The sequence below is a fragment of the Gopherus evgoodei genome, chromosome 1 (assembly GCF_007399415.2).
Source record: "Gopherus evgoodei ecotype Sinaloan lineage chromosome 1, rGopEvg1_v1.p, whole genome shotgun sequence".
NCBI lineage: Eukaryota > Metazoa > Chordata > Testudines > Testudinidae > Gopherus > Gopherus evgoodei.
The window spans coordinates 299,965,935-299,979,861 of record NC_044322.1 but is presented as its reverse complement, the minus strand read 5'-3'; the positions used below and the strand labels follow the sequence as shown (position 1 = coordinate 299,979,861).

At 38.1% G+C, this 13,927-nt stretch overlaps 1 protein-coding gene across 9 annotated transcripts in view; it reads left to right on the top strand.

Moving 5' to 3' along the window:
• The window catches only part of FRS2 (fibroblast growth factor receptor substrate 2), a 91,517-nt gene that overhangs the window by 38,196 nt on the left and 39,394 nt on the right, over positions 1–13,927 (top strand). For 2 of the 9 annotated variants that reach the window (XM_030548757.1, XM_030548755.1), the window contains exon 2: positions 10,486–10,554. The exons of 3 other annotated variants lie outside the window; for them this stretch is intronic. The gene's annotated coding sequence lies outside the window, so the exon portion shown is untranslated. 4 more of the 9 variants (XM_030548758.1, XM_030548756.1, XM_030548760.1 and 1 more) reach the window with 3 other exon arrangements.

Here is a 13,927-nt window from a genome sequence, read left to right as displayed (position 1 = left end):
CTTTATTTCAGAAATGGTAATAAAGATAGAAGCTAAGAGCTTGTCCACAGTAGCAAGCTTACAGCAGAGCAGCTGTGCTCTGGTAAGATGGCTCATGTAGCTGCTCTAAGCCAATGGGAGAGAGCTCTCCCGTCAACATAACACATCTTCCAAAGCCATGGTAACTATGTTGGTAAGAGAAGCTCTCCCACAGACATAATTGTCTGCCCCTGCGCTTCCGTCGATGTACATTTGTGTTGCTCGGGGTGTGTGTGTGTTTTTTCACACAGGGGTAGTGTAGATAAGCCCTAAGTCAATGAGTGAGTCTACTTTTGATTGTAAGCTCTTGAGGTAGGGACAGTCTTAGTTTTGTTTGTACAATGCCTAGCATAGTGGGGTCCTGGTCCATGACTTGGACTCCTAGGTGTTACAGTAATTCATAATATATGCATACTGCTGCTATGGTTTCTCACCTAGAATAGTATCTATAGAAGAAAATTACTCTTGAGTTTCTAAATTGGTCAGTATTTTGTCTAAATTTGACTTGATTTAGATTCATCACTATTTTGGATGTGATCTTTGTATATTTCTTTACTTGAATTAATGTATAGCTAACTGAATTCTAGTATAATTTTTGGACCATGTCATCTAGTTTTAAACTTTAAAAAAAAATGCTGGTTCTAAATGAATGTGTTCTTAATATTAGACACATTTGAACTTTTCTTGCAAACACTTATTTCTAAATGTACATGTATGCAGGTTTACACATTTTTAAAGAATACTTTACTACTGAAAATATTTTAAATCAGCTGTGTTAGGTCTGGAGTCGATTAAAACAAGAGTCTGGCATCTGCTTTGCTCCAAACTCTTTGTCTTCACTATATGATCACATTGCTGAAGCTGTGGGAGCTGTGAAAAATCTATTTTGTGTGGAACTTGGGGCAACTTTTAATTTAATAATTCCCTTAATATGTAACTGATTTACTATTCAAAAAAACTTAAGTTTAACTGGAAACTTCTAAATTTTCTAGAAAGTGACTGTCAAAAAAGAAAATTGCACCCACTTTGTTCATTCTAGTGGCTTAAAATTCAACAGATGAACGGATCATTATGAACGAAGCGTGAAATTTGTTTGAGAATAAGGTCAAATATAAATTCTATTCCCATTCTCATCAAGAGAGCAACCAAAAATAGTGAAGCGTTTGTTACACTAGCATTATTAGGAGGAGGCATATGAGCAGTGGAAGAGAATGAGGTTTGAGCCTCAATGGTGGCATGTACTTTTGCCAACTCTTGCAATATTTGATATTTTTCTTAAAGCCCTAGCTCTTGGAATCATGTGATTGATTACATGAAAATCTCAAACATACATTTAAAAGAAATAAGTATCTCGCTCTCCTGGTTGCAGAGGAAAAACTTGAAAATGTGACCATAGAGGCTCAAAAAACAGATGGTAAGTACAAAGACCCCAAAATTGTATTATGTTTTAAACCAATCTCATAAATGTTGGGGGACCTAACTCATAATATTTAACACCTTTTGGGACTGGGACTGTGATGTGTGAAGCTTCAATTTGATGCAAAAGACAAGGGTATTTGAAGAGGCAAATTAGTGTATTGACTATGTCGATCCTGCATAAATAGGGCCCTGCCAAATTCATGGTCCACTTTGGTCAATGTCACAGTCAGAGGATTTAAAAATGGTAAATTTTATGATTTCAGCTATTTAAATCTGAAATGTCATGGTGTTGTAATTGTAGGGATCCTGACCCAAAAAGGAGTTGTGGAGGGCAGGGGGTCACAAGTTTATTGTAAGGGGGGGTTGCAGTATTGCTACCCTTACTTCTGCGCTACTGCTGACAGCCACGCTGCCTTCAGAGCTGAGCGGCAGCTGGTGGCCGGGAACCCAGCTCTAAAGGCAGAGCTGCTGCCAGCAGCAGCATAGAAGTAAGAATGGCATGGTATGGTATTGCCCACAACTCCCTTTTGGATCAGCACCACCAATTAGAGAAACACTAGTCTTGCCTGTGAAATGTGTATAGTATTGTATAGTGTAAAAGCACACACAAGACCAGATTTCACGATCTGTGACACATTTTTCATGGCCGTGAATTTGGTAAGGTTCTATGCATAAATTCATCCAAATGATTTGATATTTAAATTTATTTTAGGATTTTTTTTCTTCTGGTAAACTGGGCCCATCTCTTCTCCCAGCACTCTCTGGGCCCAGAACTGTATTGAAGAGACCGCCACATACTGTGGTGGCTCTAGGACCCGGGTGGTGCCGCTGCTCCACCATGTCATCGAGATTTGGGGGATGGGTTGTAGAGAGGAGCCAGCTGAAGACTCCAGACAATAGGTTAAGGAGCAACTAACCTCTTTGGGGCAGGGACTGTGTTTGTTTTAGTTCTCTGTGTTTCTACAGTGCCTAGCACCATGGTGCCCCATCCTTGGGTACTCCTTAGGAAGTGCTGTAATAAACACAATTAGTAATAATTTATTATTAAACCAGAATTGTGGAATGTTGGAATCTGGCCTATATTTTAATTCTGGGCTTCCACACAACCTGACACATGAATGATGTCACCTCTTAGCTATAGAGTTGCTCTGAGTAGTGGCTTAAGAAATGCCAGTTATAATTAAAGCTTTATTTTTCAGAGTAACTTCAGTTTGTTCATGCAGAACTTTTCTTACATTTTGAACTTTCAAACTGCTGGGCTGAGCAAAATGAGCCTGATTTTCTTTTATGCTTGAGACTATAAAAGGATTCTTTAGTCCCTCTGTGCAACCTAAATTGGCTGCAAAGTTGAGTATGTTAAAAGGATATTTTGGAGTTATAATCATATTTAAATAAGCTGTTTTTAGCCAATTGCAATCTAATTAGATGTTCTTTGGATTGAATATGAAAATAAATGCTGTTCTAACTAGAAAACTGTATTTCACTGTTTTTCTTAGTGTTGCCTGTCCCATGATCCACATTTTTTCAGACTACTTTTCTGTTTTAGAAACCATGCAAATCAGAGAACAGTTACTCTGTATACAAGTAAATATTTAGTCCAAAAATTATTCTCTTGTGGGCTGAAATTTCAACTTTTTAAAATGTTTTCAAAAATCAGGAACTGCAGTGGAAAAGATTTTCTCGTTCTCGCAGAAATGGAGTTTAGATTGATGTAGTGGGCAACTTATATCGGCGGGAGCACCATTCTAGTGTAGACACTTGCATAGTTCGGTTGAATAAGCTGACTTACATCAACCAAACTCTGGAATGTAGACCAGGCCTGAGTACCTTTCCTGGACCTGAAGAAGAGCTCTGTGTAGTTGAAAAGCTTGTCTTTCATCAGTAGAATTTGGTCCAATAAAAGATATTACCTCCCTTACCATGGATCTCTAAAGGTACTATTTGGCAACTTGACAATATTACTATCTTTGATCACATTTTCATGTGTGTACATCTGTTTTAATTTTGGCATACACATTCTATGCAATAGTTCTGTACAGGATAAAACATGGTTTTAAACTGCTTAATAAAGCTTAGAATAAATAAAACACTGGATAAGACACATTCTTGAGTTAAATGTGAGCTATCCAACATGGAGGAATAGAAACATTGCAAAAAAAAATTTTCTTACAATATCGGCTCATACATTGTAGGTAAATAGGTATGTGAGATGACAGCAATAGGCTCTCAGTCATAATACATTCATAGGAAGTAAATATAAAGATTGTGTGAAGGGAGAAAAGGTTAAAGTTATATTTTAATGTTTTCTTAACCTATTTTTTTGGAACTAAATTCCTTATTTTTAATAATAAAGGCAGAAGAGTGAAATGAGAGGGCTTGAGACCTTGCACTATTTTTGAAGTATTTTGCAGAATGTTAACACCTACTACCAAATTTAATTTTTATCCTTATGGAATGTTGTTGGTAGAAAAACGAGCTTTTTTTCTCTTCACCTGCAGAGCAGTTAATTATTATACACACCCTTAAAAATAGCAAATATGGAAGTCTATCTTGCCAAGAATAAAATTGGGTCAGTTAGAATAGCAAGGTTATTTCAGTTCAAGATTATAGCATGTGTCCAAGTGAACAAACAACAAATGAAAGCTTCTCTTAACTATGTCAAAAACTGCAAATTATCTCTCTTCCCGCCCCTAAAGTACCTTTACCAGCTAAGAACTGGAAACATTTGCACCTCATAGCAATATGTATTGGACTGATATGGCCTGTGCAGCAACCTTCTTGGAATGTCCAGCCAATGAAAGAGAGAGAGAGTGTATGTATGTGTGTGTGTGTGTGTGTGTACACACACACCCCCACCCCCTTCCTCAACCCTGAACTACTTTTTCTGTAGTAACTCATGGTGATGCACGCTAAGGTCCACAGCTCTGGTATATTGGGTATTGCAGCCTATATGCAGCTTAGGAACAGAACCAAATCTGTCAGAACTGACAGCAGGTGAATGTCCTATCCCAGAAGTTCATTAGAGTTTTATTTGCCTCCACAGTGACAGGCACAAATGAGCAGATTTCTCTGTTTCAGCGCTTTTTCTAAGGAAAATGCTAAACTTTATTTCAAATTTATGACTATTTGGCTGATTAATTCTCAGCTTTGTGCCAGGACTGAATTTCCCATTTCTCACAATGCAGTTGGGTGGATAATTCTCAGCACCTGGTTATACTGTTCACCTTCATGGAGTATAACATGGAATATTAATGCAGAAAAGACCAGATTATAGATATGTTGATTTTTGTGGTGTATGTACATACATGTAGGTAGGGAAATTCTTCCTTTTGGGAGGAAGGCCAGCCAAGTACTGTTTTAACCACGATGAGGTGGTCTGCAGCTGTCCTAAACAATAGTTTATATACCACTCTTCATTTTCTCTAGTAAAATGTAGTAGAGGGGTGAGGGGAAAATATTGGGCCGTCATCACCTGCTGCTTCTGTGGGTTGCTGTGGGCTAACTATTGTGCTGTTGTTTCCAACTAACACTGTGGGTCACCACACTTTAATGACCAGGATATTGTTTCCAGCTTCTGCCTTCCCTTCCAACCCCTCAAGCAGTTGGCCATGAAGTAATGAGAAGGCTAGTAACCCAGATATGGAAGAACTAAGCAGGCAGTAGGAGGCCCACCATTTATCTTTCTAGTCCCACTGTACACCATTTTATTAGGCCAGAAGATTCCTTTGTGTGCACCAATCCATATTCAACGTGGTATCACTAACGGAACTAGACACGGCTATCTTTCCTGTGACCAGGGTTCAACATTTCTAAGTAGGGGAGACTTTCCATTGACAGTCTGCTGTACAGGCCCTTCACAGGCAGCCAAGACCAGGCAGGCATCACCTCAGCCCTCTCCTTTGGCTATGAAAGCTCTGAGGTGGCATCATACCAACCCAGTAAAAAGGAAAATATTCTGAACTGTTATCTGACACTGTAAGTTCCTCTACGTGCTTTCATAAGGAGGGATAGTATTCCAGGTATGGTCCCTCTGAACCTAAAGATTCTATGGCTTAACTGGGTTCTCCCTGGGAAACTGTGTGGGTTACAAATCTGTTTCATGCAGATATATGGGGCTTTGAACCTTGAGATTAGGCACTTAGGCAAATGAGTTTCCAAGTCTTAGTGCTACAGTGGGAAGCTTCATGGAAAGCTGAGACTACTCATAGTAATTGGAAATGTCTGCTTACAATTTTTGGCTTCTTCCAGACACTACAGAAATAAATACATGTAATACAGCTAGTTGAAATTGTCTCTGAAGTACACAAGGGGCAAGACCCCTCTGCAAGTTGTAACTAGAAAAAGTACAGGGTGCTGAGGTAAAGTTGGCAGTGGCTCTCAACTGGCTGACAGAGAAGGGGGAGCCAATGGATGGAAGGAAAGAGAAGGGTAACATGCTGAAAGAATTCACATAGATATTGGGTTTTTTTTAATAATACATATCAAAATTACACTGCCTTACTTTTGGTAAATTCTGCTGCATTTACTGAATCTTATAATAAGAAGGTAGAACTAACATTTAAAAAACCAAAGATCTACGATGGCTTTAAAAGACTGTGCAGACTCTATGCTCAAAAAATTAAAACAAAGTTTAAAGAATCTTTATAAAAATGTTTGGATGAGTAATATTCAGCCATTAAAATATAATAATTTTTCATGCCACGTTTATTATGAGATATGGCACTCAAGTGGCTTTGGAGAATCTGCATGGGTTGTGGGCTCAAGTTTGGGAGGCGTTTGTCATAAAAGTATTAGAGCATTAACTCACTATTTAAGTCTTTGCAGGCCAGGCTTCTCCCTCTACAATAATTAATTTAGGCTCCATTGTTTTGCCCTGATTAGTGTAACCTACTCCATTCTCCATATTTCTTGCCTCTCCTCCCTCACAATTTTCCTAAAATGTGGCTTCTGAAGTATGTGGCTTTTTTCAATTTAGTTGTTTGCTTGGGAAAGGTTTAAGCTAAACTAAAAAGAGAAGTTCTGATACCGGAATAATAGTGTCCACACAGCGTCACAAGCTATCTAACTGCATTTGTTTTCCCTGGTAAAATTTTCCTATGTAAGGAAGGTCTTAATTTTCTCACCAGCATTCTGTTGTTTGACCTTTAACTGGATGGTTGTGCTATATTTAGAATTAAATCTTTCACTGTAGATATGGGGGAAATGAAAGAAAATTCAGAAGTCATAAAAATATCAAGGTAGCTTGAATTAGCCGGTAGATTACTTCAGCATGTACATAGTTCTTTATTTCTTTCAGATATCCACCTAAACCAGCCACTGTCCCCTGATACATGAGCTCCAAGAAAAAAATGTTGCACTCTGTGTATAAATTATCATGTTATATTTGAAGACGACCAAGAATTTCCAAAACTAAAATAATTTGAATGGTGCTTCCTTGTTCAAACAAAGCTCAAAAGCCAACATTGAGGTTTCTGTTCTGGCCTGTTCTTTCAGAACGATATATTAAACTGACGACAATTCAGAGGAGAGTAATACACTGATTAAGAATCTGGAGGGATTATTCTATGAAGAAAGATGAAAATAGTTTACACAGGTGTGGATTGGCTAAATAATTATCAGATGGGTTGGACATGGACATACCAATCTATAAGTATCCTGAAGGTGTGAACACCAAGGAAGAAAGAGTAAATTGTTCAGACTGGCACAAAGGAGTGGAACAGGGCGTAGTGTGACTAAAGTAAGCAAAGGAAAATTTAAACAGAATATTAGGAAAAACCTTCTAACAGAAAGATGTATTTGATTATGGAAAAGTCTCCCAAGATAAGGTGTGGAAAGATCATGAAAACTAAACATACAGAGGACTGAAAAGCAAAATATATGGAACAATCCTCCGCTACAAAGGAGGGATGGGCTTCATCACCTAATTGGGTCTCTTCTGTGTCCAACTACTGGGACAATAGTGTGGCTTAGACAGCTCAAATCCTCTTGGAGTTGATGTCACCTGACTCATGTAGAGGATGGACCAGTCCAGCAGCCCACAATGGTGTGATCAAATCACAGGAAAGAATTGATTATATTTTATAAATTGTGTTGTGCATATTGTTCCAGTTCTCACAACAAACTTGTCTTAAAGATTAATTTAGGTTTCCTGCTCCATATATAGGATTTATTTTAATTATTTCTATTTTTATCCCATTTAATTTTTATTATTTGTATTGTGGTACCATCCAAAAACTGCATTTAGGATCAGGGTCTCACTGTGTTAGGTGCTTTACAAACACAGGACTCCAGCCTACAAGTGGTTAGTTCCCTAGTCCTGTAGGCAGGACTGAGGAAGTAAATGTGGACTCCATATGTGATCTCTGGGTGTATAAATATGAGTAGCAGTAGGGTACTGTGTCCAGTTCTGGTGTCAACATTTTAAAAAGGATGTGAAAAATAGAAGGTGCAGAAAAGAGCCTCAAAAATTATTTGAGGGCTGGGCTTTACAGTGAAACACTTTTAATATAGTCTTTTTAATGAGTTTTTAAGTCTTGACCCATCTTAGTATTTGTCTTGCTATTTTCTATTTTTATATTTAATCTTAGCCTTATCTAGCTATTTGAATTATACCCTTTTTAATGTAACCCTTGCCTTTTGCTATAGCATATTTTACCCAAATCTTTTCTGTTTTTAAATTTGTTTTGAACTCTTGCCTGTTTTCAAGGTGGATGACAGATGAATGATGGAAAGTTTGTTGTTGCTGCTGAAGGTGTTTGAATTGCTGCTGAACTTGGTAGAATGCAAGGTAAACCAGAAGAGTAGATTAATAGAGTCCAGAATCAAGGTGCTATCCCACTGGGGAAGCTGTGGTCTTTGAAGATTGTCTTGTAGTATATTGCCTATGTTGTACTGAAATATGATGGAATAAATGAGTGAGTGCTATCATCTGAGGACTTTAATAGAAATAGTGTGTATTTAAGTAAAATTTTAAACTAATGGAATGGTGAAGATTGAAAATTGTGTTTAACATACAGGAACTTCTGTATTGCTATTGAATAGAGTAATTCATACCCAGTTCTCTCCTCAAATCCTTGGAATTCTCAAATGAAAAGTATGGTTACCTCTTTTACCACCTGAAGATATGCCAGAGTGTATTTACCTTACTTGATATATATTCCGAGTGGTAGAATTAAGGGAGTAATTGATATGCCTTGAGTGGGAAAAAGAATCATAAGAGAGATCTTACGAAAGAAATGACATATATTTGGTAGGTTAGGCAGTGCATAAATCTTGGTCTTCATTAATCCTCAAGTATTTTGAGATTAATCTTAAATTTTATCATCAATGGCCAGTTCTCCACACTCTCCTATACCAACCCCTTGATACTCTCTCTCTCTCTCTCCCCTCCTGTTCTCCCCTCCTTCCCTCTCTTTTTTTTTTTTTTTAAACAAGCATACAAGAGCACAAAGGCGTCCTCAGAGTGATTGCCCTTGCGAGGTTTAAGTGTGTGTTTGTAAATGGCCATTAGTCAGGAACAGTTGCGGAACAAAAATTTAGATAGCTTCTTGCAATTCACTAAAATCATTATTCTCAGTTTTGAGAAAAATGCTGTGTTTTTTTAAATCAAGAGAAGTGAGCTTTCTGCAATGGATGTTCGCAGTTTTACAATTTAATATAATTGCACTTCAAGATTTTCAGTTTATTTTTACAGGAAGATCTTCAGAGATCTTTCCTTACAGCTTAGTCTGTTCTCTTTCCTTCCTTCCCCCAAATTTTCTCAAACTGTGTTGTTTTATGTACTATGACATTTACTTTGATTAATAATGTTTGAAAAATACATAGGAAATAACTCGTCAATTTTTTTAGCCCAGATAGATTGAAATGCTGCACAAATCTCTGCAGCAGAACAAAAGCGCTGATCAAGTTTCAAAATTTTAAGTCAACCCCTGTGATTAGTAGTTTGGGAATTAAGAGGACAAACTCTTCTGAATTTGAGGGAATAACCATTTCAGTTGCTAACTAGGGCTGACTTTAAATGGACCAGCTGTCCATATTAGGAGCAGAGGGTTGCTAAGGTTACGGTGGCTGTTTGAAGAAGAATGCAGCTGAGAGGGCAAGTTCTTGATGTGTGAGCTGAGGGAAGGAATTTAGTGTGATCATGCATCAGCCCTCCTAATCACATGTTCAAAAAGTGCTGTGTGGGCGGTATGTAGAAACTACAATTCTATGTGCTGGCACTTGTGTGTGGTTACAATAATTTTGTTTTTCTAGGAGTCAGATTTATTACAGTTTTTTATCATGAAAATATCATGATTTTGTTCTGGGAAAGGGGTAGAGAGAAAAGCAGGCTAAATTCAACATAATTTGAATAATTAGTCTGTGAATGTATTTAATTTAAAAAAATTCTTATACTTAAACACTTCTTATCAGAGACAAAGATGTAAAGTACACTTTTTTTAATACCTTCAGCTCCACTATTCAGGATTTCAGATTTTATTCACCTTTCATAATTAGGCCACAGCACAAATCAAAACAATTTCGCAGTACCTTTACTTCCCACTTGCATCTCCTTCACTATAGTTTTGGGTCTGTTTTAGTTCGATATTAGTGACACTGCTTTTTTTCCTTAAGTACTTGTTCTCTTTTTGTTGTAACTGATGCCAGACAGATGAAAGTGCAGGATTATCCTCAGTGACCCCACTCAGCTTTAACTGTTAAAATGCCCCTATTGTCTCTCAAATACCAAAAATGGGAAGCTAGTTGCTATTTGGATATTCATGTGCCAGAGAATGCAAGGCAAGGACTCAGCAGGACGTCTTGAAGAAACAGTTAATTTGAAGAGAGGCTGCATACATGGGGATGTATTGGAAAGAACATCATGACCCTTCTGAATCTTCTTTCAAGGGTTTTTGCCTTTTTAACATCCAACTGCCCCTTTAAACTACTCTCTTTTCATGGGAGAAGTTTCCTCCTCTGAAACCTACCACTTTTTCTCTGTTCTATTTCCAAACTCCTAGTGAATTTTCCATTCTGGGCTAATAAGCACAACTCTGTTTTTTCCCTCAGATAACTCTTAAGAAGTTCATCGCTGTGGTCCAGCTCCAAGAGGCTTGCCTGCACAGCCAGCAATTACTGGTTTGAAGCAAAATTTTGATACAGAAGAGATGGTGCATGTGATGCTTTATCCCAGGATAACCTCATAGCAGCAACACATGCTCTCATGACCGTAAACTCAACTGCAGTCCCCTTTCCACAGGGCTTCTCCAGGTTTGCAGCTTGGGCAGTATGTGACAGCACTTATTTTCAGCATTTTACACCAGCTCTACCTTCTTTATATTGCCCTAACGTGGCGAAGGGACTCTAAATCGATACTGTTGGTTTTTCAAACTCTTACACTACAAGCTGGTGTAATCTAAAAAATTTGGCATCATTCTAGTAAGACACTCTAGCCAGAAAAAAGACAAAGGTCAAAGTAAGAACTGCTTAAGTCTAAATAGGATACCAGACTTAATAGGATTTGCCACATCTGAGCAACCAATGGTCCCTCTTTTCTACCACATTGTATTCTACCAGTGTCCACTACTAAGTTATTCAGATGAAGTCTAGAGAGAGAATCTTGTGCCAGCAAGTAAGATAGCTATGAACTAAGTTCAGAGGGTTGACTGTATTGTCACCTTATGCTCCTCCTCTTCTGGAGGGAATAAGGTGGTCCTTAAGGATGATCCCTTTGTTTTACTCAATCTCATTTTTTTCTGTATGATAGGTTTCCCATCTGTTTCTGTCTGTCCAATTGCTGACACTAACTTGGTGTCTGGAGGGCTTTCTAGTTCTATCTGAACATAAATCTGTGTTCTGTATAGGCCACCCAAAGATGTCAGCATTCAGAGTACTAGTTTCTTGCCCAGAGAATGCCTATCTGCTGCATTATATAGCAAGAATCTGACATAATGTAGTCACACAATACAGTCCCTCATTTTGCCGACTTTCTTTGAGGTGTCAATATTTCAATGGAAACCCTGCTTTTCACTGAATATTGATAAATGCCACAGTGGAACAGTGATTTTGGTGGGAGTTGGGAAAATTGCAAGGTTTATTTTAAATTACATAGAAGCCTGGCTGTATTTTCTCCAGACACTACACAGTTTGCACTTTTTTCATTAGACTGTTTTTGATAATAGGGTCCTTAAAGCACATGGATTCTGGGTATAAATCTGTCTCATCTGGGTTTCATAAAATTGAGGTTCCAAGTAAAGACAATGTTAACCGCTATCGTAATACTCAAACAAATAAAAAGCAAATAAGGTCATTTTAAAAAAAGTTGGTGGAGGGAAAGGAATGAGAGAGAGAGAGAGCAGGGATCAACTGTGATTGTTCTTTTCCAAGGGTGTAGATGACAACTTATACTCTTTGCAGGCAGATAAAAATATTTTAGGTACTTTTTAAAAAATTATGAAATATGTACTTGGATCAATTTCAGGGTATTTCCATGCTCTGGAACCCTCCTCAGTAAAGGCATGTTTGTTTTACCAACCTCAGAGGCAAAGGTGGTTCACTGAAAGACAGTTGGTGTATGACTGCAGACACCTGTCAAAATGAGGTCTCAGCCTCTAATATAGCTTGGGCCTATAACATTAAAAGTTTGAAAAAACAACAGTATCAGTTGATAGTCCATCCCTCAATTCAGGGCAATGTAAAGAAGGCAGGACTGGTGTAAAATACTGAAAATAAATGTGTACTCTTGTATACTGAATGAACTGGAAGCTCTGGAGAAGCCCTATGGACAGTGAATTGCAATAGAGTTTATGGTCATGAGAACATATGTTGCTGCTACAGGGCTACCCTGGGATAAAGAAAGATGTAGTCTGTGCAAATTGTGCAACTGTACATTTGTTCTGTGTATAATATGGCAACTGTTGAGGTAAACTGAATGCCCCTTTAAAGGATTCAAACATTCCCCTTTTAAAACACACTTTTTCCTTAGCTCAGTGAGAGCACCCAGTACTCAAGTATTTTTCATTAAGTATGTAGGTTGATTTATAAAATACACTCCTTATGTGCTGCTTAAGTATTTTTGCAACACACAAGAATTTGATGTTAAACAAGGTTCAGTAAAATGGATGTAACTAAACAAATAGCAAGTAATCTTAATGACTAAAAGTATAAGACAGTTGTGGATGAAAACAAGAGACATGTCAAAACTGAAGGGAAATCAATTGCAATGTAACTAATTGCAATAGGTCGGGCCTAAAAAATCCAAAACCAAAACAAAAAACCTCTTGCTCTCAAATGTAATGACTGTTGTAGGAAGAAGTCAGCTAGTGGTGATATGAATCAGTAAATGCTGCTGTTAGTGATGTGACATTCCATATTCTTGAGATCAGAGCTAGTTTACTGTTAGAAAACTGATTTCAGAAGTATATGAGAAGCTCGTTAAGGTGGGACAACAGTGGGGATTTCACTCTCCGAAGCCAATCATCCAAGTACAGTAGAAGTGTATTTCTTGGATGTGGTGCTACTACTATCAGATATCTTGTGAAAACTCTTAGGTTGTAGACAAGTTAGCTGTCCCAGACAAGCAGCAGTGGTAGTGCACACCTTTTTTTTTTTTTTTAAATAGGGAAGTAATGTGGCTAGAAATCTTTTTTCCTCTAAATTCTTGAGTTGGTAATTCTATTGCTTCCTAGCTGAAATAAGGAATCCACTTTCATCCCTCATTTTTTTTTCCCCATGTGAGATTGGTTCTTGCAGAGGGATGGGGAAGGGGACTAAAAAGGGGGCAAAGACTAGAATGGAATGTTATAGTTATTCATGCATAAGATTACCTACATTTAAGACTATTTTATGCAGTAATTGTTTGGCAGAGAATAAGCCCTTTCTTCAGCATACAGCTCTTTAAAAGAGTTCTACAAGAGGCAGTGTCCAAGCAGCAATAGAGTTGTCATGTTTAGAGCTATCCTAATTTGAGTTCTCATTAATACTGGATTAAATATTAAGTATTAAAAATGGTCCATTCTTGGGCCCCTCCATGTCATTTTTCAAAGTGGGATTTTCACCATCTCCATGACAACTAGAGCTGGCTGACATCTTTGCTCTAAGGCTGAGCTCCAGAGTTCTCTGCCTCACTGCACACACTCAAGATTATTGCAGGAGCTTCTGCAGGATTCTTAAAATATCAACTGTGTTCTTCATTGGCTCTGAGGTTTTTCCTCAAAACAACTAAACTTAAAAAAATTAGGTTGGCTTTCTGAGGAGGGTTTGGAGAACAGCACCTTGCCTCCCCATCCTCTCCAGAAATGGCAGACAGCTGGCCACAGGAATTCAGCTCCCAGCTAGGACGTGGGCAAGGTCCATATCGAGACAGTTGAGCAGACTGCATGGAAACTTCTTTCGCGGACACCAGGCCAGAATCAGCGTCATTAAACTGGGGGTAAGTTTTCCCCCTTCCTCAAAACATGGGATCCCTTTTCTTTTCTGCTTGTTCTGAAAGCTGTGAGTTTTTACTGGAGCC